At 42.7% G+C, this 26,735-nt stretch overlaps 1 protein-coding gene across 1 annotated transcript in view; it reads right to left on the reverse strand.

Moving 5' to 3' along the window:
• Nucleotides 1–13,345, reverse strand: part of mgat3b (beta-1,4-mannosyl-glycoprotein 4-beta-N-acetylglucosaminyltransferase b) — an 81,318-nt gene extending 67,973 nt beyond the window's left edge. The window contains exon 1 of the mRNA XM_080520268.1: nt 13,245–13,345. The gene's annotated coding sequence lies outside the window, so the exon portion shown is untranslated. The remainder of the gene's footprint in view (nt 1–13,244) is intronic.
• Nucleotides 13,346–26,735: the final 13,390 nt, after the last annotated feature.

Consider the following 26,735-nt stretch of genomic DNA (forward strand, 5'->3'; position numbering starts at 1 on the left):
GCTTGGAGTCTCCATGTGTGAGTACAGCTGTGGAATACAAAGTGCCGCGCTGCTATCAAGGCTTTTCCTCCTGGCTCCAGGAGTTTGGGGACGCACAGTGAATAAACAGTGTAATCAAGTGGGAGGACATCCAGTCAGATTCAACACGGAGAACAGATGAACAAACCGCATACACACTTACACGCACATATATTTGCAGCTTTATATACTGTGTTACACAGTGTCTTTCTGGAAGGACCCCGGTGGAGCGAGTAGCCTTAAAGGTGGGCTTTCCTGTGCAAACTGTGGGGAAGCAGAGATTTTCCACTTTTTGCAGACTCCTGAGGCGGCTTATGTTTGTGAGTGTATGTGCGCACTAAGCGCTGGGCCACTTTCCCAGATGAGATTCTCTGCAGCAGGATAATCCTGATGAAAATATCTTTCCTCCTCCTCTTCTCTTACCCTCTATCCATCCATCCATTCATCCTATCACACTTGGCCTTGCGCTTCCTACCCCACCTGTGTTCGCGTCACCCCTCACGCCGACAGCGACAGCCCCCTCACTGACGTCTGCATCACTCATCAGCCAAGAAGAAAACTAATATGATAACTGTGCGTCATTGTCATTCTTACAAATTGCATCCAATGTCCACTTTTTTTTTTGTCGCTTAAAATTAATCACAAGCCTTTCTCGGACATTGTTTCCTTTCTGAATCATTTACCTTGGCCTCTACCAATGTGTCCAAACTTGCTTTTACTCCTTTCACTCATCTTTCTTTAGCTCAATCTTTCTCGTGGATGTAATAAAACCCAGTAAAACGAAGAATTTCGGTCATAAAGCACCCCTTATGCACGGCACTGACACCAGATGTCAGTGCTTTGAAAGAAAAAACAAAAAACAAAAACATGAGTGGTATGAGAAGTGTGTTTTTAACTATTGTGCTCAGAAACAGAGCCTGCTATTTTAAGGCAGCGAGTCATTTTGGGATATGCTGTGGGCCTGCAGGGTGTAATAAAGTACATGTGTGTCAGAAAAGGAGTGCACATTGCATCAAGACAACCTTCAAGGCAATCAGATGCAGATTCAAAACCACAACAATGGAAAGAAACACAATGGGGGGATCGGCCATTGATTAGCATCTTCTGCAATGTCACACTGACCTCCATTGTTCTGGTCCCCACAATAAATTCACTTAAGAGCGTCATGTGATTTGGCCAGAAAACCCATAGTGAATAATTCTCAGAGGACTTTGGCACCAACGTCTATTAAATTAAGAAGTATTAGATTAACAGCATGAAAACACATTTTGCTGCCAAGACTGTCAACATCCTCAGTGACCATTTGCAAATCAAAACACATGAAAATGTCAAGTCGTTATGGCCCACCATGGCCAGGATTTCAAACAATAAAATTCCTTTGAGGCACAAAAAACAAACCTCACGATGGACAGCAAGAGCCACGTATACACGAGACTGTTGTCAAATTACAAATATTAGCTGACTTGGTGCACATAAGAAGTTCTGTTTACATGACAAGGTTTTTCTGTGAAAAGTGAAAACTTTTGCTGCGTTTTGGGTCTCCATTCACATGACAACGGTGCTCAGTGCCACTGAAAACACACACCTCTGAAAATGGATCCCAAGGTGGACCTTTTGGAAAAAATGCTCAGACTCCATCTCTATGGAAACGGGAGGAAATGCAACTTTTCGGAAACACTCCTACTGCGCATGTGCACCGCGGGCGTTATTAAATAGTTCTTCCGCACATGCTAGACTATGCTAGAGAATAACAACAATGGCGGCCCTCAGAGTGACTCCAAGTCCATATTCTCCTGGAACTTGGTAGTTTTATAGTTGACAGTCACCCAGAATAGAAATCCAACTTGGTTGTCTGTCCATAAATACCCGTGTACTCATTATTGTTAAGCGTTCATAGTGTACATCATTTTCAGTGTTTCTACGATTTCGGTGTAAACAGCCACCGTTTTGAAAGCGTTGCCATGTAAACGCAAAACTTTTCTTCACCAAAACAATGCATTTTTACTTGAAACATTGTCATGTAAAGGAAGCCCGAGTCATCCTGTAAGCCTGCAACATATATGTGTTGGGGTCACATACAGTCAGAAAGTTAACATTTGAAACACTTTTACTGGAAATCTTTTTCTGCATCTAGGCAAATCTGTAGAATCAAAAGATACAGTAAGCTGCACTCAAAAAAGTGAAATGAAAGAAAAAGTAGTTATTTTGAGGGACAATATGGACACGCATGAAAATAAGAGTTAATTCCATTTTGTTTTGAACTCACCAATGCTGAACAGGTGTTGACATGCGAATCATACGCACGCAAATTGCAATAGTTTTCACCTATACACACGCGCCACACCATCAAACCATAAACCATGCCTCATCACGTCATGATTTTCCCTCTTAAGCATTTTGTTCTGGCAAACGCAAGCCATCTGGTACACCACACACACACACACACACTCACCAAATATCTGCATATTCATCTTAGCCCTAGGTGTGACTCGTGCTACAATTCCGCCTGGCACCAGACACACACAAACACACACCCCTATAAATTGTGGTGAGTGGTACATTCCAGGAACACAGCCTCGATAAACACACATGCCGGGTCGAGCACAGGTCAGGACCGTTTTCTCTGCCCGGCGAGTCTCCTGAGGTGTTCGAGGCAGTACGAGACTGTAAGGTGACACTGAGGTGACCCGGACAGAGACGGAGACAGAGAAAGTGGGGCGCTGAAAGAAAGGGAACGCCAGAGCTACATCCTTCAAGGGCAGACAACTTCTATTTTGGCCTGGTGGTAAACTCGGCCTGGCTGCCTGACAGCAGCACAACATAGTGGCAGTGTGTGTGTGTGTGTGTGTGTGTGTGTGTGTGTGTGTGTGTGTGTGTGTGTGTGTGTGTGTGTGTGTGTGTGTGTGTGTGTGTGGTGACACGGCGGGGGAAAGTGCTTAATTTAGAAAAGAGGGGCACCCGGCAGAACAGCGTGAGCACAGAGGGTGCAGCAGACTCAGACGCCAATGCGTTTGATGGTCAGTCCCTGTGTTTCACACTGTGATGAGCGATCCTCATCAACCCCCCCCCACCATTATCACCACCACCACCACCACCCCCAGTGGAAAAAAAAAAAAAAGCCTTGCTACACAAAAAAGGAGCTGCAGGAGCAGAAGTCCATACTTAATCATCACAACAACTTTGGGGAGTTTCTTAGTCCTCCAATAAATGCACAGCACTGTTTTACATAGACCGCAACAGGAGCAAAATCATACAGCAGAAACACCCTATATCCCTTATGGGTGTAGCAAGAACAGCCATGTTTGTATACAATGAGAGTGTGGTCACCTGCAGGATTGTTATGACAAGTTTTACAATGTTTACATTTGCAGAAACTCTGAGCTTCGCAATCGTGTAAATTACACTCGTGGGAAGTCACAGCTGGGGCAAAGATTGATAAACGCTGCTATAAAAACCTTAGCAAATACAAAAAAAAAAAACAAGAGTGTGATGTTGTTTGCCAAATGTTTGCCAAAATCTGTGATGTGTGTTCAGCAACTGTTACTTTTCAACATGTTTAGGAATGATCGTAACTAGGGTGTAAGCTCTGGACCAGGTCTGCAAATGTATGTGATCAAAATGTGTAAAGAATAGAAAAATGTATCCAAATCAACAATCAACTCGACCAAACTGGCACAACTATCACACTCATGTTGACTGACAGAAATTAAGGTTGTCTTTTTTTGTAGAAGAAATTATAATTTGTACTATGTGACACAAAAGTGATGCAAAATATGATGATATAGTTTAATAATTTGAACAATGCAGCACATTGCCATTGCTTCAGAAAAATGAAATTCAGGAAATCCTGCAGAACAATGAGACAGGGTTTTTTTCCATATTGACTTAAAAATGGAAACGGGTGCTTGACATGAATTGCCAAGAAGACGATATGACAGCTTTTCAGGGAACCAAAAGATTTAACAAATCAAATAAAGTCACTGTTTTTAGAATTTGATACACAATGGCTAATCTTAACATTAGTTAACAAGAATAAATACATTTCGGTGCAACAGACAGTTGCACCGAAATAAAAATGACAGTTAAAATAAAAAAAAAGAAGAAGCTTGTAGTACATTTCCACACTTTCCTAGATTATCTTGAGGAAGTTCAATCCTGGATTGTCAACAGCAAAAGCCGACAAATCATCCGAATTTAAACTGCAAAGGCTTATTTTCAAGTAACTCTGCACAATTTGGCAGCATTTTGTTACAAATTTCTTTTTAGGGTTCATTTACTCCAGACATGAGGCTGGTGTCAAATAACAAGCACATGATGCAAAAGGACACAAAGATCAGGACTTATGAATTACACGTTTGCTCAAACCCCGACCATGAGTGAGAAGCTACAAAAGCTTGTTGTAGATTAAAGACAAGCCTGGTATGACTTGTATTAGGATGACTTGACATTTTTAACTGTGTATCATAATCGTGAACTTTGATCAAATTGTAAAATAGGGAAAACAAACTTGGCAATGTTATAAAGTTACATAAAACTTTTTGATTTACTCAATTTATACTATAATATATTTCAAGCCTTCTGTGTTTCATTCTCTATAATCTCTTAAAGTTGCTTGAAATTTTTTTGGCTCATACACCACTGTTGAGAAAGAAAATCTTGATACACAAACTTTCAAACGATTCGTGTTTTCAAAAGAAACTGTATATCTGAGAGTTTGAAGTTTTCTAAAAGAAAAAAAATACTGAAAACGAAACAGATCATTGTTCTCTTCGTGAAAGATTATCTTGAATTGGACTTTGAAAGTGCTTCTTAATAGTTAAGTTTGAACATCCATTTAAAAATAGCCTATAAATATCAATAATAATGAGTGCAGCTGCGGAGGCTGTGTCACTGTGTCATTTCACATCAAACTCTGCTGTCATTCAGAAATAAAACAAAAGTCCCCTGATTTAACGTGAAGCTGCCAACTGGATGGAGGTGCTGGCTTGAATGCTCCCCCCCAGAAAAATTCAAAAGAATGACAATTTTGACACTTTTTACATCATCGCTGCATTAAATAACTTGCTCAGAGGAACTGAAACGCGAGTTCAGCCGACACGCTGACTTCACAGACAGACTGCAGCGAGATACGAGTGTCACGAAAGATCATTTTCATGATATTTTTAACTCACAGGTTGGCGACACACACTTTCCAACTGACTAATGAGGGCTTTGAACCATCAACTCCAAGTCCAGGGAAGAAGGGAAAAGCACAATGGATGGAACCCAATGCTTCATTTAGTCAGGATTTGCAGCATGGGTGTGCAGACTGAGGTAATCATGTTGCAGGTATGAGCAGGAGAGGCAGTGCATGTTTACGCGGCTACAGGAAGGTAATGGAGAACTTCCCCACCGAGAGACTGAGAAGTCACGCAGGAATTCATACACACTACGTGAAATAAATGTCAAATGAAGGAAGGATATGTATGTCTGACTCCCTCCCTCCCTCCCCCCCTCTCTCTCCAGGAATAGTTTGAACATAGCCTGTGGCCGAGCAGTGTGTGTGTGTGTGTGTGTGTGTGTGTGTGTGTGTGTGTGTGTGTGTGTGTGTGTGTGTGTGTGTGTGTGTGTGTTTCAACAGATGCAGGATCAGAGGTCTAGCACAGCTTAATTCTCCCTGCAGCAGCAGGCCGCGGTTTGGCTGTACATAACCTGTTGTTGGTGCAGGACTTCCTGTAGCCTGCAACGACCCCACATGCACAGCATGCACGCACACACGCACACGCACACGCACACGCACACGCACACGAGCAGCTCGGTTCTGTCATATGATTCAAGTGAAACAGAAGGGACAAGGTGCACACGAGCAGGAAGAGAAAGTGCTGATGAGTTGATGTTTTCCAGGTTTTCCTCCATGTTGGAGTGTGTCTCTCTCCCTCTCTTTCTCCCTCTCTCTCTCTCCACTGAGCTATGTCTTGTAATTGCCTTAATTCCCACTAGGGTTTTCTCACATGTGTCTGGGCAGTAAAAAAATCCATTCATCCCTTTTTTGTGTAGAATACCAGTAGAATAAATAGAACGTGAATACCATTAAGGAAGCAGCACTTCCTCTTTCATTGTGCTTCTCTTTTACCAGAATCTGTTTATCTGAAAAGAATATATTTTAACGTCACGCCAAGTATGTTTAAATTAAGAGGTACAATGTGTCAACATTTCATTAACAAAATCTTAAAATATCCTAAAGTTGACATAACCTCTATAAGTATAAATTGGTTCCAGCAAGGATGTCGACAAAATCAAAGAGCAAAATGAACAGTCTTACAATACCTCTATTTACCACTAGATGATGCAGTGAATCACTTTAGTGTGTAGTCAATCGGCAAAAGGCGTATGGAGGTAATTTGATTTCATTTATATCGTGCAAATAACCACATAGCAGAGAAGTTTTATGGACGTTAAATTTGTGAATTCAAAATCATGTTCATAATAATATATTTTTTTCAAGAATGTTACACAGTTCTGAGTTCCAGGTTTCTAGAAGACAAAATCCTGCCCTAAGATTTAAGATTAACATCAGAAAAGTTACTCCTTTCAGGAAATAATTGTATCTGGCCTCAAAGTCTGTGTCCAATGACAGTGACAAGTTCAACACTTGACCGTCCAGGAAAGAATCAAAGTGTCCTTGTAAGTAGGTAAAGTTGTAAATATTTCAAGTGAAGTTGAAAAGTACTTGTGTTTTTTTTTTTGGCCTGCTCAAGAGGGAAATGGTAACTATTTAGCTTATTTACAATCTCTTCAGCCTCTCTGGTTACAAGTACCTTCTTCAGTTTGAATTGGACGGCCCCGTCGGTATGCGGCACTGTACCGGCTGCCCTCCGCTGTCCACTGGTGTTCACACACTGCAGGATATCAGATGTCCGCCTCCGTCTGCTTGTAACAACAAGTCTGGTTCGTGGTCACTTCCTGCCGACATTCTCGCTCTCCAGAAAGCCTGGGAGGTCGACTCTTCCCTCGAAGAACGAACATTTTCAAAGATTCTTCATCTGACTGCAGAGAGTGACATTAATATCGAGGTCACGAGATGCTTGCCCGATGGCTGACTCGGGATCCGGCGGGGTGCCACGCAAAAAAACAGGATGCTGTGGAAAAGGAAGTGGCTGCCGTGTACCCATGTCACCTCTGGCAACACGAACCGACGGCTCCTCTGCCTTGCAAGCAGAGCTGTTTGTTTCAATCCTGCAACTCGAGTCGCGGGCAGTGAATAGAGCAGCGACATAATGAAAAAGCCAATGGAGGAGTTAAAGATTCTGCCCATCGATGAAAGAGGCAGTAAGGTGGAAGAGCTGCATGGGAAAATTTTGAACTACGTGATCAAGATTTTTTTTTTTTTTGTGATCAAGACATCTTGTCTGAGGATGAAAGGCTTCGTTTTGTCTGAGTGGACTGACGCTCTGCTACCAACAGTACAGACGTGAGATGAGCGACACCTTATCATAGGACACTGATCCAGTTGTCGGGAGTTAGAGGAGCATGACTCCCGTCTATGAGAAAATATGATAACTTTCAGTTCGACTACCAAACTGAATTGCTCTACTCAGATACACTTTTGTGCTTTTCGTTCCAGGACAGATCAAATACAGCTACGACAGACAGCCCAGTGTATTCGATACCCAGAGGGCAGCAGGGCTTCAATCCATTCCCAGTGTCCTCAAGTGCTATTTTCAAAATAGAATTACGATAAATGCTGAAACAGTAACCTACCGCCCGCTGGCTGCAAAATGTGGAATGGATTTCCTGAACGGAGGCGGAGTAACGAGTCATATATAGAGTGACATGACTCCCAGTCCATATTCTTGGTAGTTTTATAGTGGAGTCACTGTGATAGCAATCTAACTTTGCCGCCTGTTCTCGCTATTGTTAATGTTTCCGACGTCATTTTGCTTGGCAGGACACTGGAGTGCCAAACTTTATTCTTGTTCTTATGGAGTATGAATCGGCTTGTATTCACAGAGAGACTGTAGAAAAGCAGACGTCATGGATAAACAATCTGTTTCAGGTTGTGTTTATAAGCGCCAACAACAAAAATAAGGTCACGATTTTCAATTTCATTCAAAGCAAAAGAAAGAAAAATCAAAGCAGTTGCAAGAAAAATCTATTTTACCAGTGCACTAATGTGCTTGTGATGATCAGCTGTGCAAAAAATTATATAAAAGAAGCCAGAAACCCCAACCACCACCTTTTCTCTGCAAGCACTCAGTGGATCTGTTTCCTTGACGCATGTCTTTCTTTCTTTTGTGCTTTGTAAACACAAATGAACACCTCATGCCTGTAACGGAGAACTGAAAGTAAAAGAAAGACAGAGGGAGAAGCCACAGAGTGTGTTCCTAATCAAATCTGGCTGAAGACAAATGATTCAGCTGTGGGGCTCAGGTGGACATCCAGAGCCCATGTGCTTTTTCATGCAGTTGATAAAAAAAACATCCATACCCCCTCCACCCCCCCGTACTTTACCCATTCCATCTATTCCCTTATTCTCTCCAATCATTCACTTCATCCACCTTTATCTGAGCTGGAGGATCTTACAACTCAACTCAAGCATTTTCAAGTAAAGTATTTTCCAAGTTTTTTGTTATCGCAACAGCCAACCCCCCACCCCCCCACCCACAATTTCAAACAAAGGATGATAATCCAAGCAGCAATAGTGCCACAGTGCTGGAGCTGGAGGTTAATAGTTAAACTTGCAATATGATAAAAATGTGATCAAGTACTGCTTGATGCGATAGTATATTTAATCTCTTCTTTGACTCAATTTTGTGCAAAATACGATTTGTTGTGATCACAATGTTGGTCTGCAACTTACTGGCCAAATATGGTGATATGTAGAGAATGAATGACAATGTAATTTATTGCAATTCAGTCACATTTTACTTATGATTGTGAATGCTGATATTGCAATGATGACGAATTTTCAATTCATTGTCCATCTTTCCATCTTTGCTTTTGTCAAAAACACATTGTCAGCTTCCAGCAGCAATATGTGAAAATGGCTGCACCAGCAAAAATAAAAACACCAGGGCCATGAATGTTGGTCTCTAAATCATTAAAAGAGTCAAATGTTGTGAAATATGTGAAAGGCATAAAGTGAGAATATTGGGATATACTCAATCTCCTTACACCGTTGTCATGTAAACAGACCCCCAAAATGCGACGAACGTTTTCAGTGTTCTTTGAAGACGTGGCCGTGTAAACCGGGCTTGAATAACTAGTGCGGCGTACATGAGTGCTTCTGAAAATGCCTGCGGGTGTTTGTTCTGTCTCTGTGTTTTATACATGTGGCAGAGTCGTAACCTGTCCAGTGCACACCACTGTCAGATGACATCCTTAGTAAATGGCTCATATCTATCGTATGCTCTCTGCGCTCACGTCACGTGCACTTTAAGACACAGTTTCATGTCAAAACGTTGTCAGAACCGAAAATAGGAAGAATGGCATTTCATAAATGTCACCCATCACAATCGCACATGCACAGAAACAAAGCACCCCCACCCCCACTGAGCCACCTCACGCTCTCATTATTTCCCAGCTGCCTGCGCAGCTTTAAAAAGGAAACTGCATCCATCCATACAGGATAGCACTGAGCATGCTCATCGGCGATGCCCTGCTTCACACGCTCACACCTGGGAGCTGTCAGGTATTACAGTCTGCTACTGTTGCACCACTGAGCAGCACTAATGGAGTTACTGCTGATTAATTGCAACGCTCAAGGGCAACATGTCAAGGGAGAGAGGAGAAGGAGGAGGTTTGTGCTCCGCGGCGAGATGCTCCCCACTGCGTTAAAACTGCTTCTCTGCAACCTACAGGCCAGCGCTTCAGCCGCCCCGTCTTTCATTTGCACAAAAATTGCACCCAACCGCCTATCGGGGATCGGCTTACTCAACCCCTCGCAACAACTGCAACCCCCCCCCTGGAGCCTCGGATCAATACGAGACCCTCTGGCACTCGCCAGGAGATTCGGAGCCCGCTCTCATGGGAAATTAGAAATGGATTCTATGGGTAGTGGATATTTTGGGTTTTTTTCTTTTTTAGGGGCTTGTTTCAGTTTGATGAGACATCAGATGAAAATAGCCATTGTCAGAGAGGCCTGCGGTCAGCGCATGTAGAAGACAGCCACCCACAGGAGGGAGATTCAGACATGAGGTGGCGCGTGGTGGATCATTTCTCCACAGCACAGACGAGGCTTAAAGGGTAACTGAAATGTTTTTCAGATTTCATCTTTAGAAAGAAGAATAAATATGCTTTCGAAAGGTATATAACATTCCCAGATAAAAGTCCGAATTCCGACCCTTTTAATTGACTTTACATGATGCAGCAGACGACGGTATATTTGCGGGCCATAAATGTGAGCCGCCTGAGCTAGACCGGATATGACGTACGAGGGGTTATATGTCCCAGCTAAAACAACATCAGCTGATTGAAGAATGGAGGGGTTTGGCGATACAGAAGCACCTAGGAGCGATGTTAGCGAAGATTTAAGTGACGTATCGTTGGTTTTGGACGAAGATGAAGGAGAGGAATCATCGAAGGAAGAATTAGAAGAAAATCAAGGCGTTCAACCATACATGTTTGAGCCGTGAGTACATATTGTGTGTGACCGGGTATTTACCCGTGTGCACATATTGTGCGTGACCGGGTATTTACCCGTGTGCACATATTGTGCGTGACCGGGTATTTACCCGTGTGCACATATTGTGCGTGACCGGGTATTTACCCGTGTGCACATATTGTGCGTGACCGGGTATTTACCCGTGTGCACATATTGTGTGTGACCGGGTATTTACCCTTGTGTCAGAGTGGGTGTTTTGCAAAGTTTATTGGTCTATTTGTCTTAAGTTTTAGCAGGTTTTAAAAAGACTTACTGAAAGTTGGGTTTAAAAATCCGTTAAAAAGCCGTTTAAAAATGGTGGGGACAGAACCAGGTTTCAGGATACGTTTCCTCTTCACATCAAAACCAAGTGACTCTCGGATTGCGGGTGCTGTTTCGTAACAGTCATCCGTGAAATGTTGACTGCAGAGATAGGAGGCCTCTGTTGGTGTCCAGTTGGAGCGAGTGCGCTGCACTTGTTTTGTCCATAATCTCCTTAAAGTTTCATCTTTTGGGAATTTATGGACACTTACAGACGGACTGGGCATTTGGGAACACCCAGCCGCAACACAACGCTTAGGCATGACTCTAAAAAACTGCTAAATAACGCGATAATGCAGAGCACATGTAAACAAGACACTACGATCAGCTGTTGTGGGCGGAAGTAAATAACTCCTCATACGTCACAGCGCAAAACTACGGCAAGTTGGGAAAACTAGGTCAGATTCACAGGGCGGGAGATTTAAAGGCATTTTTAGACGTTCGGCGCTCAAGAGCAAGATAGTGGTGTGATTGTCATTGGTGTGTCATATATCATTCGAAAGGGGGAAAAATAATGCTAAATACTGGTGTATTTTAATAGAATTATTTCAGGGACCCTTTAACAACAACTATTGGTGCAAAGATGTCCAATGTGGCAACAACAGGTGAGACTTTACATGAGTGATTCCACCTACATCAGTGTGTAGAGCGTAATGAAATGAAGGACAAGAGACTGTTTCATAACCATTAATGCTGGAATTTTGGGTTTGAACTTGAAAAACTTTGATTACTGAGCCCACGCTTACAGTGTTTCAAGAGAAAAAATGTATCACACCAAGTTGGATCGTTATTACAGGTGACTCTCAACTGTACAACCACCAAGTCCCGGGGAGAATATAGAATGTAAGTCATGACACTCTATCGTTATTGTCAGTACAACTATTTACTTCGGCCAGGGTGTGCCTGCGCCGTAGCAGCGCCTTAAAAAAGTTAAGTTTCGAGCATTGTCAAAAAGTTCCTTCCACCCAGGGATCTGTTTTGAAAAAGCTTTTTCAGTGGCCCCGAACACCGTTGTCTTGTAATCAGACACCCTCGACAACACTGTTGACTAAATGGAGCCTTAGAATCAAGATTCTAATACAAAATAATGTGCAAACATTGGTTTTATAGCACTTAATTTTAACAGTTTTCAATGACTCGTACATACTGAACAACCATTTCCGTGCACAAATGGTGACAAACAGATTGTTTCCTATCCCACGATGTGATCAACTCAAGGTGTATACTAGTTTTCTCAAGGAAGTATCCTCACTCCAAGTTATAAACCATTACTTCCGAGACTACTGGAACCCAGCGTGCTATCATATTGTGTGTGTGTATATATATAGTTGATGTTTGAGAGATACATTGCAATGTTTTTGTCTGACTTTGTGACACACAAATTCACACAAAGGCTGTGTATTAGACAGCCTCATGGACACTTTTAGGATAAAATACTCTACAAAACATGCAATACAATTGAGAGAATGTATGTAAAAAGACAAAATGACCTCAGAAACAAAGCTCTGCTGCAGGCGCTGGTTCTTGTCACTTCCTGCTTTGACCTCATCTTATCTGTCAATCTGCTCAGATTTGAACCAAACCATGTCAGAGTTTGTTTTAAAAGCAGCTCAAGAACCTTTTCTATAAAAAAAAAAAAAAAAAAAAAAAGGTCTGGCTCTGCTTGACTGTTGTGCGCCTGGTCCAGATGGCATCTTTCACACGCGAAAAAAATAGAAAAGCATAAACTGAGTTCACCAAACTGAACCTGTGTGAAAACGGATGTGGAGCTAAATACTTGCTGGAGTCGGCTGTATTGGATCAGGAGGTAGCAATGCAGGGCAGGAGTCTCTGGGGATGTAATAAGGCTAGATTGAAACCTCAACATCAATCCAGAGAGCCAATCTGAACTTCAAATACTTGAAATCGAGGAGTTTGTAGAATTCTATCTGTATCTTTCTTTGTGTTCTTGTGTCTTTTGGGGACATTGTTGCAAATGAAAACACAGCAGTCCCCCAACATGAGTCCTCCAAAACCAAGTCTTGCACGCAAAAGTTCACAGTGAAACACATCGATCTTCCCATTTCTGAAAAGCGACTGTACCATCGTTATCATCACACAAGTACAGGCAGCCGTACAGGTTTACAGTGCAAGACGCAATGGCAGGGGTCTTCACGTCAAGCCGCTCTACACACATACACACACACACACACGCACGCACGCACACGCACACGCACATTTTAACATCATCAAGAAGCAGAAAGGAGGAGAGACACCCAGAGAGCAGACGATAGGAGCGTCTTACCCATCCGTGCCTGCGTCGGATGCCTTTTCAGAGGTTCATGGTGGACCGCAGCCCTGCTGATCCGAGGCTCGTCTTTGCGTTTTGCTGCAGAAGCCGCTATGCCATCGCATTGGTGATGCTGAAGACTCTTGGGGGTGGTGGAAGGGAGGGGGGTCTCTCTATCGCTCTCTCTCTTTCTCTCTCTCTCGGTGCGTCTCAGCCGGGTTACTCCACAGTGATCCCCCCCCCCCCCCCCCTACTTCTCCGGTTCTAACCGGAGGATCGGATGCGCGGGTGTTCGTCCCGGACAGGACCTTACCGGAGGAGGGGGAGGGCGAGGAGGGGAGGACGAGGAGGAGGAGGAGGAGGAGGAAGAGGAGAAGATCCTGTCGGCGGCGATGCCTCAGCCTCCTCTCTCGTGTTAATACTACAATTCAAAAAAGAAAAAGCGCACGGTAGAAAGATGCGCAAAAACCAAGATCGCGTCCGGACGGTGCCAAAAACAGAAGGATGGAGATGGAGAGATGAGAAGGGACGCGGGAGGTGGCAATGTGTGTCTGTGTGTGTGTAGGAGGAGGGGGAGGAGGGGTGGTCGCCGATGCCTGCCGTCCTATCCGTCGTGTTTACGAGCTGCTGTCGCCTCCTCTCTGTCCCGGTGATGCGTCGGCCTTTCCGTCCTACGCGCTGCGCTCTTGCGCGCGCCGTGACGCCTTTTCCGCTCGTGGGTCAAAAACCAAAAATAAATAAATAACGCCCCCCTCCCCTCTCTCTCTTATCGCCTCGCTTTATACGTCTTTTTCATCATCTTTCCACTCGCGATCAGGGCAGGAGGAGGAGACGATGTGTAGAGAAGGGGGGCGAATGAAGGAGGAGCCGCCACGGAGAGAGCTCCTCCTCCGTTATGCTGCTGCTGCTGCTGCTGCTGCTGATGCTCGTCAGCGGGACGAGCGAGGTGAGGGAGCAGATATAAAAGCTGGAAACATGAGAGAAGCTGCAGGGTGTCACCTCTGAGGACTGCTAACACTCAGCTGCAGTTTCCATTGCTGCTGCTTAAAAAAAAAAAGAGTCTCGTGCGTGCATGCAACGTGAAGAGTCTTCGCCGTGCTATTTGGGAGACCCTCACGTGCAGCCTTGAGGCAATGCAGAAAACGGCCTGCAGGCGGCGCCAGAGGGGCAGCAGGCTGAAGAAGGAGTGACGTGAGATACAACTGAGCAGCCTTAATTGACTTATTACGCTCCGCCCACTTTTCAATTTTCCATTCTGTATTTCGTCTGAGCATTTCCGGTGACTGAAAACTACATTGTGGTGGACGGCAGTCGAGGTTTTTTTTTTTTTTTTTTTTTTTTATCTCGTCTATAAAACTACCGTAAAATATAACAAACAATGCTGCTACCAGGATGTTAAAGTGGGAACACATGAAAAGTGGCATAATGTTGCCTCATCCTTCCTTAGTTTTGACCTGAGAGGACGACATGAGAAGTGGACAGTGATAACTCCTGGTGAGACCTTTGTCCTTTCATTAGCGGCTTACCAGTATCTCCATATGCCTAAAATGCAATCGATGTTAAGGTGCACTCGCTCACTGTAAAAGACTTGAAAATGACAAACACTGATTAATGAACGCTAGCTCTTTGATGGATAATAAAGAAGTAAAATGATTCAATTCACACATTTGGGTTTGTATTTGGAGGGAGTTCCAAGCAGAGGCAGAAAAACTAAAAGCTTGTGTTTCCAGTTCAGTCCGATCACAAGGAACATGCTGATAAGAAATGTCACTGGACCGTAAGGAATAATGGCTGTTGGTTCTCTGGAGAAGAGTACATAACTAGGAGGGAGCCAAGCCAAGAAGAGCCTGGTACACTTTAGCCTTGTTTACATGGTACAGTACAGTACAGTACAGTACGGTAAGGCAAAGCGCACCCAATCTGTTGTGTGGTTCCACTGCAGAGAGTATGGTTAAAATGTAGATGGGGCTGCGAAAGCCCAAGCAACGACGCAGGTGTGTGACATCACTACTGTAAATGCAGGACCGCGGCGTTGAACACGTTAGGGTTTCTACAGCCGATGAGCTATTGCGGCTTGTTGAGAGTGACGATTGTCACCGACTAATCAGCAGACGACTGTGTGTGTACAGGTGTGCGAGGTACCTCAATGGAGGAGTTACGAAATATATTAACAGTTGGGCACTTTTGGTACTATTCATAACTTTTATCAGTGGAAACACTAAAACCCGTACCGTACCGGCACATACTGAAACGGTGGAAAAGAGGCTTTAATTGCTTTTTAAAAGCCATTATTTAAACCGATCAATTCATGTTCAAATGAACTGATTGAAATATTTCTCAACGAAAAGGAAGTCACTGACGTACTTTAGTTATCAGTGTTATATTTTGGCGCAGAGAACCTTTGATCATTGATAAATTAACTTCGGTCAGTGTAAGCAAGTGGGACACATCACGAAACAGAGGCTGTGGGGTAACACGCAACTGTCACTTTGGAGCAACCAGTGCAAAATGTTGAAATAGACCATGTGTCCTGTGTGCAGGGTAACCTTCGAGTTAGATGCTTTATTCATCTGTGTGGGGACATTCGCCATTTCAGTGGCATCAACACATAACAGGATGGCATATGTTACGATCAGAACAAGATGGCAAGATTTACTGAAATTGATTGATATGAGATAGTTGATGGCCGTAACAAATGTAGAAAATTAAGATCAAATAGCCGATCATATTAAAACAATGGCTTTAACTCGAGTCAATTCCCTTGCTCCGCTCTCATCATTTTCCTCCTCCAACCAGTCGCAACAAAGCAAAGCTGGAACAACTTAAGGGTGGAAATGATCAGCAGAGGTCAGTTCAACTGTGTAACTGTGACGTAAGACCATCACATCTCTCTTCCGAGCAGGACGCTAAATCCCTCAATTAATCAGCCTGTGTCAGGCTTCATGCACAACCATGGCAGCACACACACCACACCTTTGTTGCATTTGTGCCCCATTTGTAATTTTTAGCTTTGTGTTTGCGTGACGGTTGAAGGCTTGATCTGGTTTCAAACTGTTTTACTGTGCGTCATTGTTGAACTAAGTTGCGCACGCAAATGCGCCGGGTTCACCCACAGAGGGACGAAGTCAGAGGTTCTAATCATCATTATTTTATTAGATTCAAACTAAACTAAACAGAAACACCCGACACACACAAACACACAGAGCTCCTCTTGCAGGCTTCGCTCCAGTACGTGTCTCCCGCCTGTCACTCCTGTGTGCCCGGGCGGTTCCTCCTTTGTGTGCAGAGAGGTGAGGCAGCACACCTGATTCCCATCAGGGGCTTCATCACCTCTGTGTCACACAAGGAATCAGATTTCCTTGTTGACCGAAATGCAACGTGTAGACTGCGTGCAGCTTAAGAGCACAACTTCTGTATTCCTTTACACCAGAACCGATGATGAACAGGCACCTCTGGTATTATCAGAGGTTTCCAACCTTGTACATGAATCAAGACTGGATACATCTGAAATATGATTTTTAGGCATCGGAAAGTCTTGAACCTTGAAAAATGAGGAAAGGGATCGAGTGAAATATGCTAATGTTTTGTGAAGGAGGATGGGGTTGATGGATGGATTGTGGTCAGGTGCCTACCTTAAGAAATTAAACTGCTGGAGCTGATTGATGCGTTTTAAAGACACGAAGTCTGCACATGCACACATATATGCTATACATAAATATAGGAAAACATATTTATTTGATTATATTATGTAACTTTACAAATTTATAGAAGTTTAAACGCGTTTCTTTTTTTGTAATTAAGATGTATGAATTTTGGAGACTAAATTCAGCATTTGAAAAAAAAAATGCACTAAGAGGTTTAAATTTGTTGAAAGTGATGTAAAATTAGAATGGCTTAGCAGCACATTGTCAAAAATTTGGCGTAAACCCAAAGCATTCCCGGCCACAAGGTCGGGCAACCACTGACCTAGATTCATCCCAACAATCATCAGCCAAGTCGAAGGCGGTGTTCACACTCTGGTTTTGTTTTCTGGTTAGATTACAGTAACCCACCTTGTGCCTATACTGGCATTTTACATGTGGATGATTGTGGGATTATTTGTCCAGCGAAGAACAACAACAGTTCGCCATTTTCACTTGAAGAATCCCGGAATCCCCCCAAAATGTGAAAGTTGGAAAAAAAAGTGGCAATGAAGATAATGCACGCAGTCTAATGTCTGAGAGGAGTGAGCACTCCAGCACTGCCGAGACAAAATGTGTGTGTAAAATCTGACTGCAGACCAGCCCATAAATCGCCTTACTTTTTACAAGCTGCTACTCCTGTTGGCAGATGAAGGTACTGGCTCTGGGAAAGGGCAAAGTGGCAATCTCTCGTTGGCGACCTGTGGTCTGCACAGATTGTGAGGCCTTAACAAAATGATGACAGTGCTCAACTCGACAGCAAAGAGGGCAATAAACCAGAGAGATGGGAGTTTGAATTGCCTCTCACTTTCTATTAAGCTCTTCGGAGTTTTCTCGTAATCTGGAGCAATAATTGTAATCTCAAGGATTGGAAGGCGTAATCATGAAAGCCACTACTACTACTACTACTACTACTAATCTCTTCTCCAATAAATGTGTTGAATATTTTTCCAAAGGTGACATCATTCAGGGAATAAAGTACTGGATGGGGGGGGGTTACACTTGTCTGTATCATGCGTTTTGGACCTACCACTTAAGTTCGTATTGCGTTAATACCTCTATGTCCTCTATTCCCACCAAGTCTAGATGTTTTGAAATATGAAGGGCTTATTGTACAAAACCATGGGGATGATTTTTGAAGCACTGTCCGAATGCTTCAAACCAGAGGTCATACAGTCTTAGACACATTTCAGTTTGATGGTAAATGTAGCAGACCCAGACCAAAAACAAGATATCGTTCTCATTTTTCACCTTTGGTATGGACCCCAGTCATGCACCACACGGCCTCAGATTCATGGGTCTGGGAAGGTTTCCAGCATTTGACAGTTGGCGAAGAAAAATGTTCCTCTGCTATAAAGTTTGCTATAATTTGTGCAGTTTTGATGCTGTAGCTGAAGCAGCTCCAGGTCATTTATTTCACAACACGGCCTCTGCGCCTCTCCTTCACGCGAAACAAGCTCTCCGCAGAAGCACTTTTTCATGTTTCCCCGCTCGCCGTATTGTCGACATCGTTTCATCTTCTAATTATCTTGATGAAGTTCACATCAAATTAATTCATGATTGGATTTTCTTTGCTCTAATTTGTGACCGAACCCGTCACAGGGTTCGTACCAGGCTCCAGTCGGGTTACTGTTCCTGAGCTTCACAGCAGGATTCAACTGTTCACTCATGTGAACAAGAAGTCCAGGTGCTCATTATTTGGCAGCTGTGCCGCCACTCAGCCTCTGACCGCCGACTACTTCTTAATGAGCGCTGCAAAATTGGCGGCAGCGCAACTCGTTAGGTTTCCAGGAAATCCAGCTGAACGGCATGCCTCCTGGAGAGCAACATCCCCCATGTCAGCCTGAGATCTTCAACCTCAAAGCCGGCGTTTGTTCCCCCTCTGAGCAATCAGCAGCCGACAGAGTGGCGCATAAAGACCCGCGTCTCACACTGTTTCTGCCTTTAATCAAATATTGATATTAGCCTGTCTGCACCAGCCAGAGTGGGAGTGACAGAGAACCTCACAATGAGAGATGGTGCCATAAAGCGTGACAACAAAGTGTGTTTTAGTCATAAGTGGACCCAAAAAACAAAAAACTTAAATGAACAAAAGCGCTGCCTCCAGGTGTTAGTGTGTCATCGCGGTTGGAGCTATGCTGCTGAGAATTTCAGGAAAAGCTGTTTGCACTGTGCAGTTAACGTTCCAATAGAGACTGATAACAAGAGAAAAAAAGAATGGAATAAAAAATAGCAAATAGTAACCGACACTAGATGTTACACCTGCTCCCTCTACCATGTTGTATGACGTTTAATTATTCAAGAAGAACCGCACAACATCAAATATATATGTGAGAAATTTGTCAACTACTGTGAAAACTATATGATTTGTGATCAAGCTCAGGCTCTAACATGCCTTAATCCAGGCGAACTCCCATGCATCCCTTATATTGCCATATACTGCCCCCGCAGATCAACACTGGTATTACTTTATTTTCTATACACCTGTAAACCCACTGAAATCTTTGCAAATTCCTGAAGGCTCCAACTGCTTTTATGAGCCTTAAATTCAAGCATGAATTTCTCACATCAATCCCAGTCTCCGAAGAATAAATACAAACTGTAAATGCATTGTGTTGGGAGAGAGCAAGTTACCTCTGAACCGAAACTTGAAGGACCGAAGTGATATATTGGTAAAGTAGCATTGCTGGATACTACTGAATGAGGAGCACACCTTAAAGAGTCCACTCCTCTTTTTTTCCAGCACAATCGGAAAGCAGCATATCAAGGTCATGTTAGTGAAGCCATTTTTGCTGATTGGTGCATAATATTCCAAAACAAATCATTGGACCATTCCAAAGTAGTAAGTCGTAAAATTAAAGCTACAAAAAAACTTCTTGGAATAAAAATCAATGTGTGGTTTTAATTGTTGCAAATGGACTGGGTGGAGTTTTTTTTTTTTTTTTTTTTAAAGTAGCAGCCATACAACAAAACAACACTTCCAAAGGGTCAAAACTTGCTGGAAGAACTGTAATTTTCCTGACCGCATATACATTTTTATTGTCACTTATATAGTATTATTAATCTCTACTTTTGCTTTTTACAGCATATTTAGATTTACATTGATTTCATACAGTATTATTAATCTTTAGTTTTTTTTACAGCATATTATAATTACTGTTATATAATATTTTTCATCTACATTAATTATATATAGCATTTATATAGTATTAAATCGCTCCTTTGACTTTTTACAGTATATTTATATTTTATACAGTAATAATCAGATTTTTTTACATTGAGTTTGTACAGTATTAGAAATCTCCACTGCATTTACAGTATGTAGTAGTAGTGTTTGGTTTTTTTTTATTTACAGTATATTATCTTTAATTTTATTTTACCATATAATATTTACAGTGATTTTATGAATCATATTAATATTTACTGTGTTTCTGGAAAGGAACTGTGCAGAAACAATAAATACATAGGTAAAGCCTTCAGAGACAGAGCATCAAGCTTCATAAAATTCACAACAAGACGTTGAAAAAAACACAACAGTTGACAATACAAAGACAGCAGGATTTTTGTGATGCAGGATTTCCTGTCACGCCGTCACCCTGCACGCAGTTACAAACCGTGACTTTATAAAAATTCCAATCTTTTTACCTTATGAATCTCATGTTTGGGTGTGTTTCCAGCCAAAGTCAAGAGTCCTTGTCCTGCTCGGTGCAGGTCTTAGTCCTGTGCTGACTTGACTGACATCAACGAGGAAGGAGAGGCAGATCAGGTGAGTGCAAACATGTCCATGCTCTCCCAGGTAATAACCCACATCTCATTTGTGTATCTATCTACAAACTATTTTCTCCACAGTTGCACTTCTCGTTCAGCAAGTCATCTTTTTTCAATGTTATGATTACTGCAGAAAATGCTGGTTAAAATTCCACTTGGCATTATGTGCCAAGGGCGCACACCCTTCAGGTTACAGGAAACAGTGAGGGCTGCTGCTGGAAGATTACTCAGGCGCGGATCTGAAAATGTAGCTCCACAATGCCACCTGATGGACTGCTGGAAACAAACAGGGACATAAACTCTAGACACAGGCAGTCAAACCTGTAAAGATGGCTTCAGTAACCTGGCACACCTTTTACGTCAACCAGCAAGAAGCAAGGCTGACTGTTTTGTCGGGAAGATCAAAATCTACAATTTATGAAACACACTGCGAAAGCAAACCGGTTTATGCGCTTTTTGCCCACAATAAGAGTGCGGGAATAAGAATGCTGTATAAAGACATGCAATGATTGAGAAACGGAATACAGTACTTGTCAACGGACTCAGGTGCTTCTTTATTTGCAGAGCTGCTGTCAACAAAAGTTGCATTTGTGCTGTAAAGTAAACCAGTGAGTCAACTGAATTAACATATGCAAACATTTGCCACTCCTTATGCCAACAGGCTTTTTAACAAAGAGACAAGTTAGTTCATGCTTGGAGATGTGGAGAGACACTAAAGGGTCTGGGAATGTGTTTTTGTATGTTTAGTAGCATTTATCTGTGTGTTTGCATTGTTGGGGTTGGATCCACTCGCACCGGCTTTGATGGCACAATGGCCAAGGCTGGGTTTGGTCGCTCGTGGGGTGTCAACGTCTACGTCCTGCGGTATTTCTAGAGATGTGTACATGCTGTGGTTTGCCATTCTCGGTTATGGGATGGGTGTCTTTTGGTACCCTCCTTTTTTTCTGGAAGGACCACAGTCCTTACAACTTTGCAAAGTTTCAGCTCATGCATCCTCTCATCCTGAACCCAGTCACTCTGAGCAACGTGCCGGATGTCTTTTCATTTGCACTGTGAGTGAGGTTCAATGAGGGAACATGTGAGGATCTATACGTTTTATATCTGATCATTTCCAGTAGTTGCAAACTCAACAGTGGCTAGGTTAATTGACTAAATGAGAATGTATTAATACAGTAGTACACTGAACTGAGGATTAATCTTTAGGAAGAAGTGGAAAATGTGTGTTTTATTCGGAAGCAAGAGAAGTGTGCTGTAACTATTCTGTGTGTATTTTGATTTTGTTCCTGATAGTTTGGATGATGTTCTGCTAAGATGACATTTTAATGTGGAAAGACACAATACAGAAAAATAGACATTTATAATACATTTGTAAATAAAATTCTGCTGAGACATTAAATGGTACAGAAGCAATGGTTGCGTGTGTCATTATTTCTCATTTTACAGGAATTTTATCTGTCCACAGGTTCTCAGTCCGACACCTGTTACACGGGCGACAAGTGAAACTGAGGTGTCTAGAAGCTTCAGTGAAATTAAGAGTTACATTCCTTCAGAACTCACGCTGCAACTGCAGCAGGAACTGGATATGCTTCGTGTTTTACTTGACATGTTTTATGGGACCAGGACTGAGAGACTCATCTCTGATACACATTTTGTCGTTGTTTTTAATATTAGCGAAGCACTGGTGTCTGCCTCCCAGCATGCAAGAGATTAAGTAGTTTTGGCACAGCGTGAAGCATATAAAAGCATAAATCATGAGTTAAAGGAAGGAGATGAACGTCAGACACATCATGGAATTGATCATGGAATTAACGTTCACTGCTTTGAAGCCCTGCTCCACCCTGTTGGTAACTTTAATAGAACAGAATTAAAGATTTAGGTACTGCTGCTGTATTACTGATGTGTCACTCTAGTTTAATAGCTTTTCATTCTGGTGACCAAAGATCTTCAGCAGCCAGTGTGGCATTTAATGTGTTCATGTTATTTCTTCTCCGAGGACTTAAGTTACTCACTGCACCACCTTGTGGTGAACAGTGATATCACAAGTCTGGATCAGCCGTGTTTGACGATTGAACTTTTTAATCAGCGTTTTAAAGAAGCCCATAAGCGAAAGTTAATTGCCCAGCTGGACATCTCACATCCCAGTTAATGATTTGAAGTTAATGATGTATAAATTTGATAATGGTTTCGTTACAGCCAAATGAGGCTTAAAGTCCCAAGCATTGATCAAGGATACTCTGATCTCGATTCAAATCAAGACATGTTTTGTGTGAGGATTCAACCACTTTCTCTTTGTCCATTTTTACCCACGTGGGAAATATCAGTGGAATCCACCAAGGTTTCTAACCAATGGGAACCATCTTACCTTTGAGTAGCCTTCAAGTCCTTCAATTGGTAGAATGAGTAGAAAAGTGAGCAGAAAGGTGATTGTTGTCATTTGATGAAACTACCTTTGGTAAAGCTCTCACTCAGATGAACGCAGGAGCCGCGTTTAATGAAGGAACAGAAAGACCTCTCGAGGGTGGGTGTGTCAGAATAATCCCTCCTTTCTCCTTATCTATCGACTTTCACTTAACCCAGAATGACGTCACAGGGCTAAGGAAAGGTGTTAGAAGGCTTCCTGAAGCAGTTAGTGAAAGGCGATCATGTTGGTGGGGGCAGTCGGACCGCACGTTCACTTAGTGACTTCATAATAATGCGACGGCGGCGCAAATTTGTGACGTCTGCCGTGGTGCGGGAAAGGACTACAAATTTCCAAAAATGGACTCTAAAAATCGCATTTGGGTTTTAGATGATTTAAAGTTGTTAAATGCAGATTATTGCTTTGGTAACTTACATGATCTGCGTCCCTTTTCCGCAAACGCTCGGATGAGCGGGTCCCTTTAAATGTTGTCACAGCAAGGAATTGTGGGGCCGCATGAGCTCGCCTCCTTTGCGAAAGGATGCATCAGTGCTATCCTATGCTAAAGGAGGCTCTAAAGCACATGTGTCGAACTCCGGTCCTCGAGGGCTGAAACCCTGCACATTTTGCACGTCTCCCTGCTTCCACACAGCTGATTGCAATGAGCCGCAACACAAAACACTTCCGGGGTTCAGTGAAAGTCGATAGATAAGGAGTTAGGAGGGACATTTTAGATGTACCCAGGATCTGACCTGCATGATGTGCACAGAATGTAAAGTAAACCGACTTGTAATTACTTGTGCAAGAATGGAGTGGGAGAAGAACATTGTTTTCAAGTAAATGCAAAACCTTTCTGAAAACAAAAACAATGCGTTTTCAATTGCAACGTCGTGTAAATGGGACCTTGATGAACATTGGTATCGGTTCTCCAGGATCCACGGCGCACACAGAATAAACGTGCCAAACATTATCTGAAACGAGGGTCTTGCTCTTCTTGAGAACAAATACAGAGAATGACTGAAGTGCGAACTTAGCATTTTAAATGTACGCAGGATGTGGCCGCTACAGAGCTGCCGCATCCTTGTAGGGCAGCTCAGGAAATCCTGAGCTGTTTTGACACCGTTATATACATGGTACATCTTTGTGGGCCTCCAGAGACTGAAAATATTACCAGACGAAGCCAAAAAGAACTGCATTCAGAACAATGTGGCAACTGTGGAAGTTCCATCCCAGAATACATGTCACAGCTTTTGTTTTGTTCCCATATTTTCCTCGAAATGCTGGAGAGAAAAATGAACTGATTTAGAAAAGAAGAAATGCATTTTCCTTCAATTTTCTTTTTATTTTAGTCTTTTTTTTATGGATAAACTCATTAATAACTTCCCAAGAGACATCCCAGACCCCAGGTGATTTCAGTTTTTATGCATTCGGTCTTTTTGTTTTGGACGTTCATGATGTATATTTACTAACTGTACCTTCTCGTGTTGGTCTGGCACATGAGAGGTCACTAACCCCAACCCTCAATATCGCTCAGGAGAACAATAAAGTCCCTCCTTTTAATTTGTAATTAGCAAGATCCACGCAGAAAGAATGCTTTCTCTGCTCATGAAAACTTCTTTTAAACTTTTGAGTTCATTTAAAGCAACAACTAGTTTTTCCCATGTTTCCAGATGTCCGGCTGCCCTCGTGTGAATGGGTTTCCACCAATTTCATGACTTTAAACACTTTCTGAATTGCAATGACTTCATAGTAAAATGTCTTAGTTGCATCCATACTAGAAGTATATCTGGGACTGTACATAAACCAATATACTGCGCCATCATAAAGATGTTTTTCTTTGAGAGGATTTTGTTTCCAAGCTGAATTTCACCGTCTGATGGGTTTTCATTGACAGGACCAGGATGTAGAGTTGAAATTTGCTGACTCGGATGGCGGCTTTGACATTGATCCGACTTCCCGACTTCTAATAGTCATGAAGAAACAGACTCCACTCTAATCACCTCACCTTGGTATTCCCCTTTAGTTATCTACAACACACAATAAAATTAATTGAAGTCACTTTTCAAGAGTTATGTCACAGCCTCAGCAGGAACCAAAAAGAACCAATTACCTCCTCAACAGGCAATTAGCAATATTCCTGTATCTGCTTTGATACCAAACAACCCGACGTTAACCGCATAGTTCCAACTCGTGAGTGTGAGGTTTGAACGTGACAAGGATTTTTTTTTTTTTTTACCCCCCTCGCTTTCATTTATTAGTCCTTTGCGTTTTCTAATTCCTTTCCTCATTACAGCAATTACAGTTTGCCAACAGTGTGAAGCTACTTGGAGACATACGATTGTATCTCAACTTCAAGGAGAAGGGTAAGAGAGAGAAAGGAAATACTTCCAAAACTCACAATGTGGCATCACATCGAAACTCCTCAGAGTGCAACAGCTGGAAGTTTTTCTATCATCAACACAAAGGACACGCTTTCACACGACGCCGTTCCAGCCCGACATCAGACACCGGTGGGACGTATTCGCAAAGACGACACAGGATAAAAGCTGGTGTCTGGCAAGAAGTTAGAAAAAGAAGAGGTCACACTTCCTAGCATGTCGAGACTCAAGGCATCGGTGTGAGAGTTTTGAGCAATGGTTTGGCGCGACGTTGATAGATGGCTCCATTTGCTCCAGCGCCCCACCTTCGCACGGCGAGGCCGATTATATTCCCGACTTTCACTGGGTTATGAACACAGTCTGCTGGAGCTCCAGTCTCCACACACATCATCCATCAACGTCAGCGGGTTTCTTCCTTCTTTCGTTTTGCACCTCGGCTGGTTCAAAGCGGGGACCGTGCGTCACCGCCCAGGTTGCCAACCTGTGGCCATCACTCCGGGCCGCACCACTTTGGAGGAGCGGCAAGTCTTGCCTCACGCGGTCGATAAATCTCTTCATTGTGAGTCGCTGAAAGGCTCAAGGTTGGGCATTGTGGATGGTAACGTCAGATACCCAGTGTACAAAAAAGAAGCACTTTAGCAGAAGAACTTAAAAAATTCAATGGCAGAGTCCTCACTTGTTTATTAGTCGTGACGAGTTTACTGTGAAAGGGATGTTAAAAAAGCAAAACAAAACAAACAAACAAAAAAAAAAAATGGCACGCTGAAGGCTGGCCATCTCAAAGAGTGTCGGACATTAAAAAATAAGAGACACCTTGGCATAAGGAACTACAACAAATATAAAAGAGAAATTACGCGCTATGAATAGAGAACGTGTTTTGTCAACAGTGATGAACAAAATGTCTCTTCAGGAAAATGCCACTGTTTGACGACGCTTCATCTCCGTGGAAACTGCTGAAAACAAAGCTCTTTGAAAATGCTTTGTCTGCGTGGAAAACTGCAACTTTGTGAAAAATGCCTCGTCTCCGTGGGAACTGGGGAAAATGCAACTTTTCTGAAATGCGCGATAAACATTGTTAAGGTTTATAGCGTATTGTTCTCTGCGCGCATGTGTGTGTGTGGTTTCATCACAAACACACAAACGACAACTCGTGGCCCAGCATGCCAACTGCATCGTTTGAAGCATTTCTGCCGTGTTTTGTAAACCCACCATTTTCAAAATCCTGCCCTGAAAACACTAAACTGCTCCGAAACAAAACGAAAAACTGATACATCTTGTAAAC

Source organism: Blennius ocellaris (assembly GCF_963422515.1).
Source record: "Blennius ocellaris genome assembly, chromosome: 3".
Classification (NCBI taxonomy): domain Eukaryota; kingdom Metazoa; phylum Chordata; class Actinopteri; order Blenniiformes; family Blenniidae; genus Blennius; species Blennius ocellaris.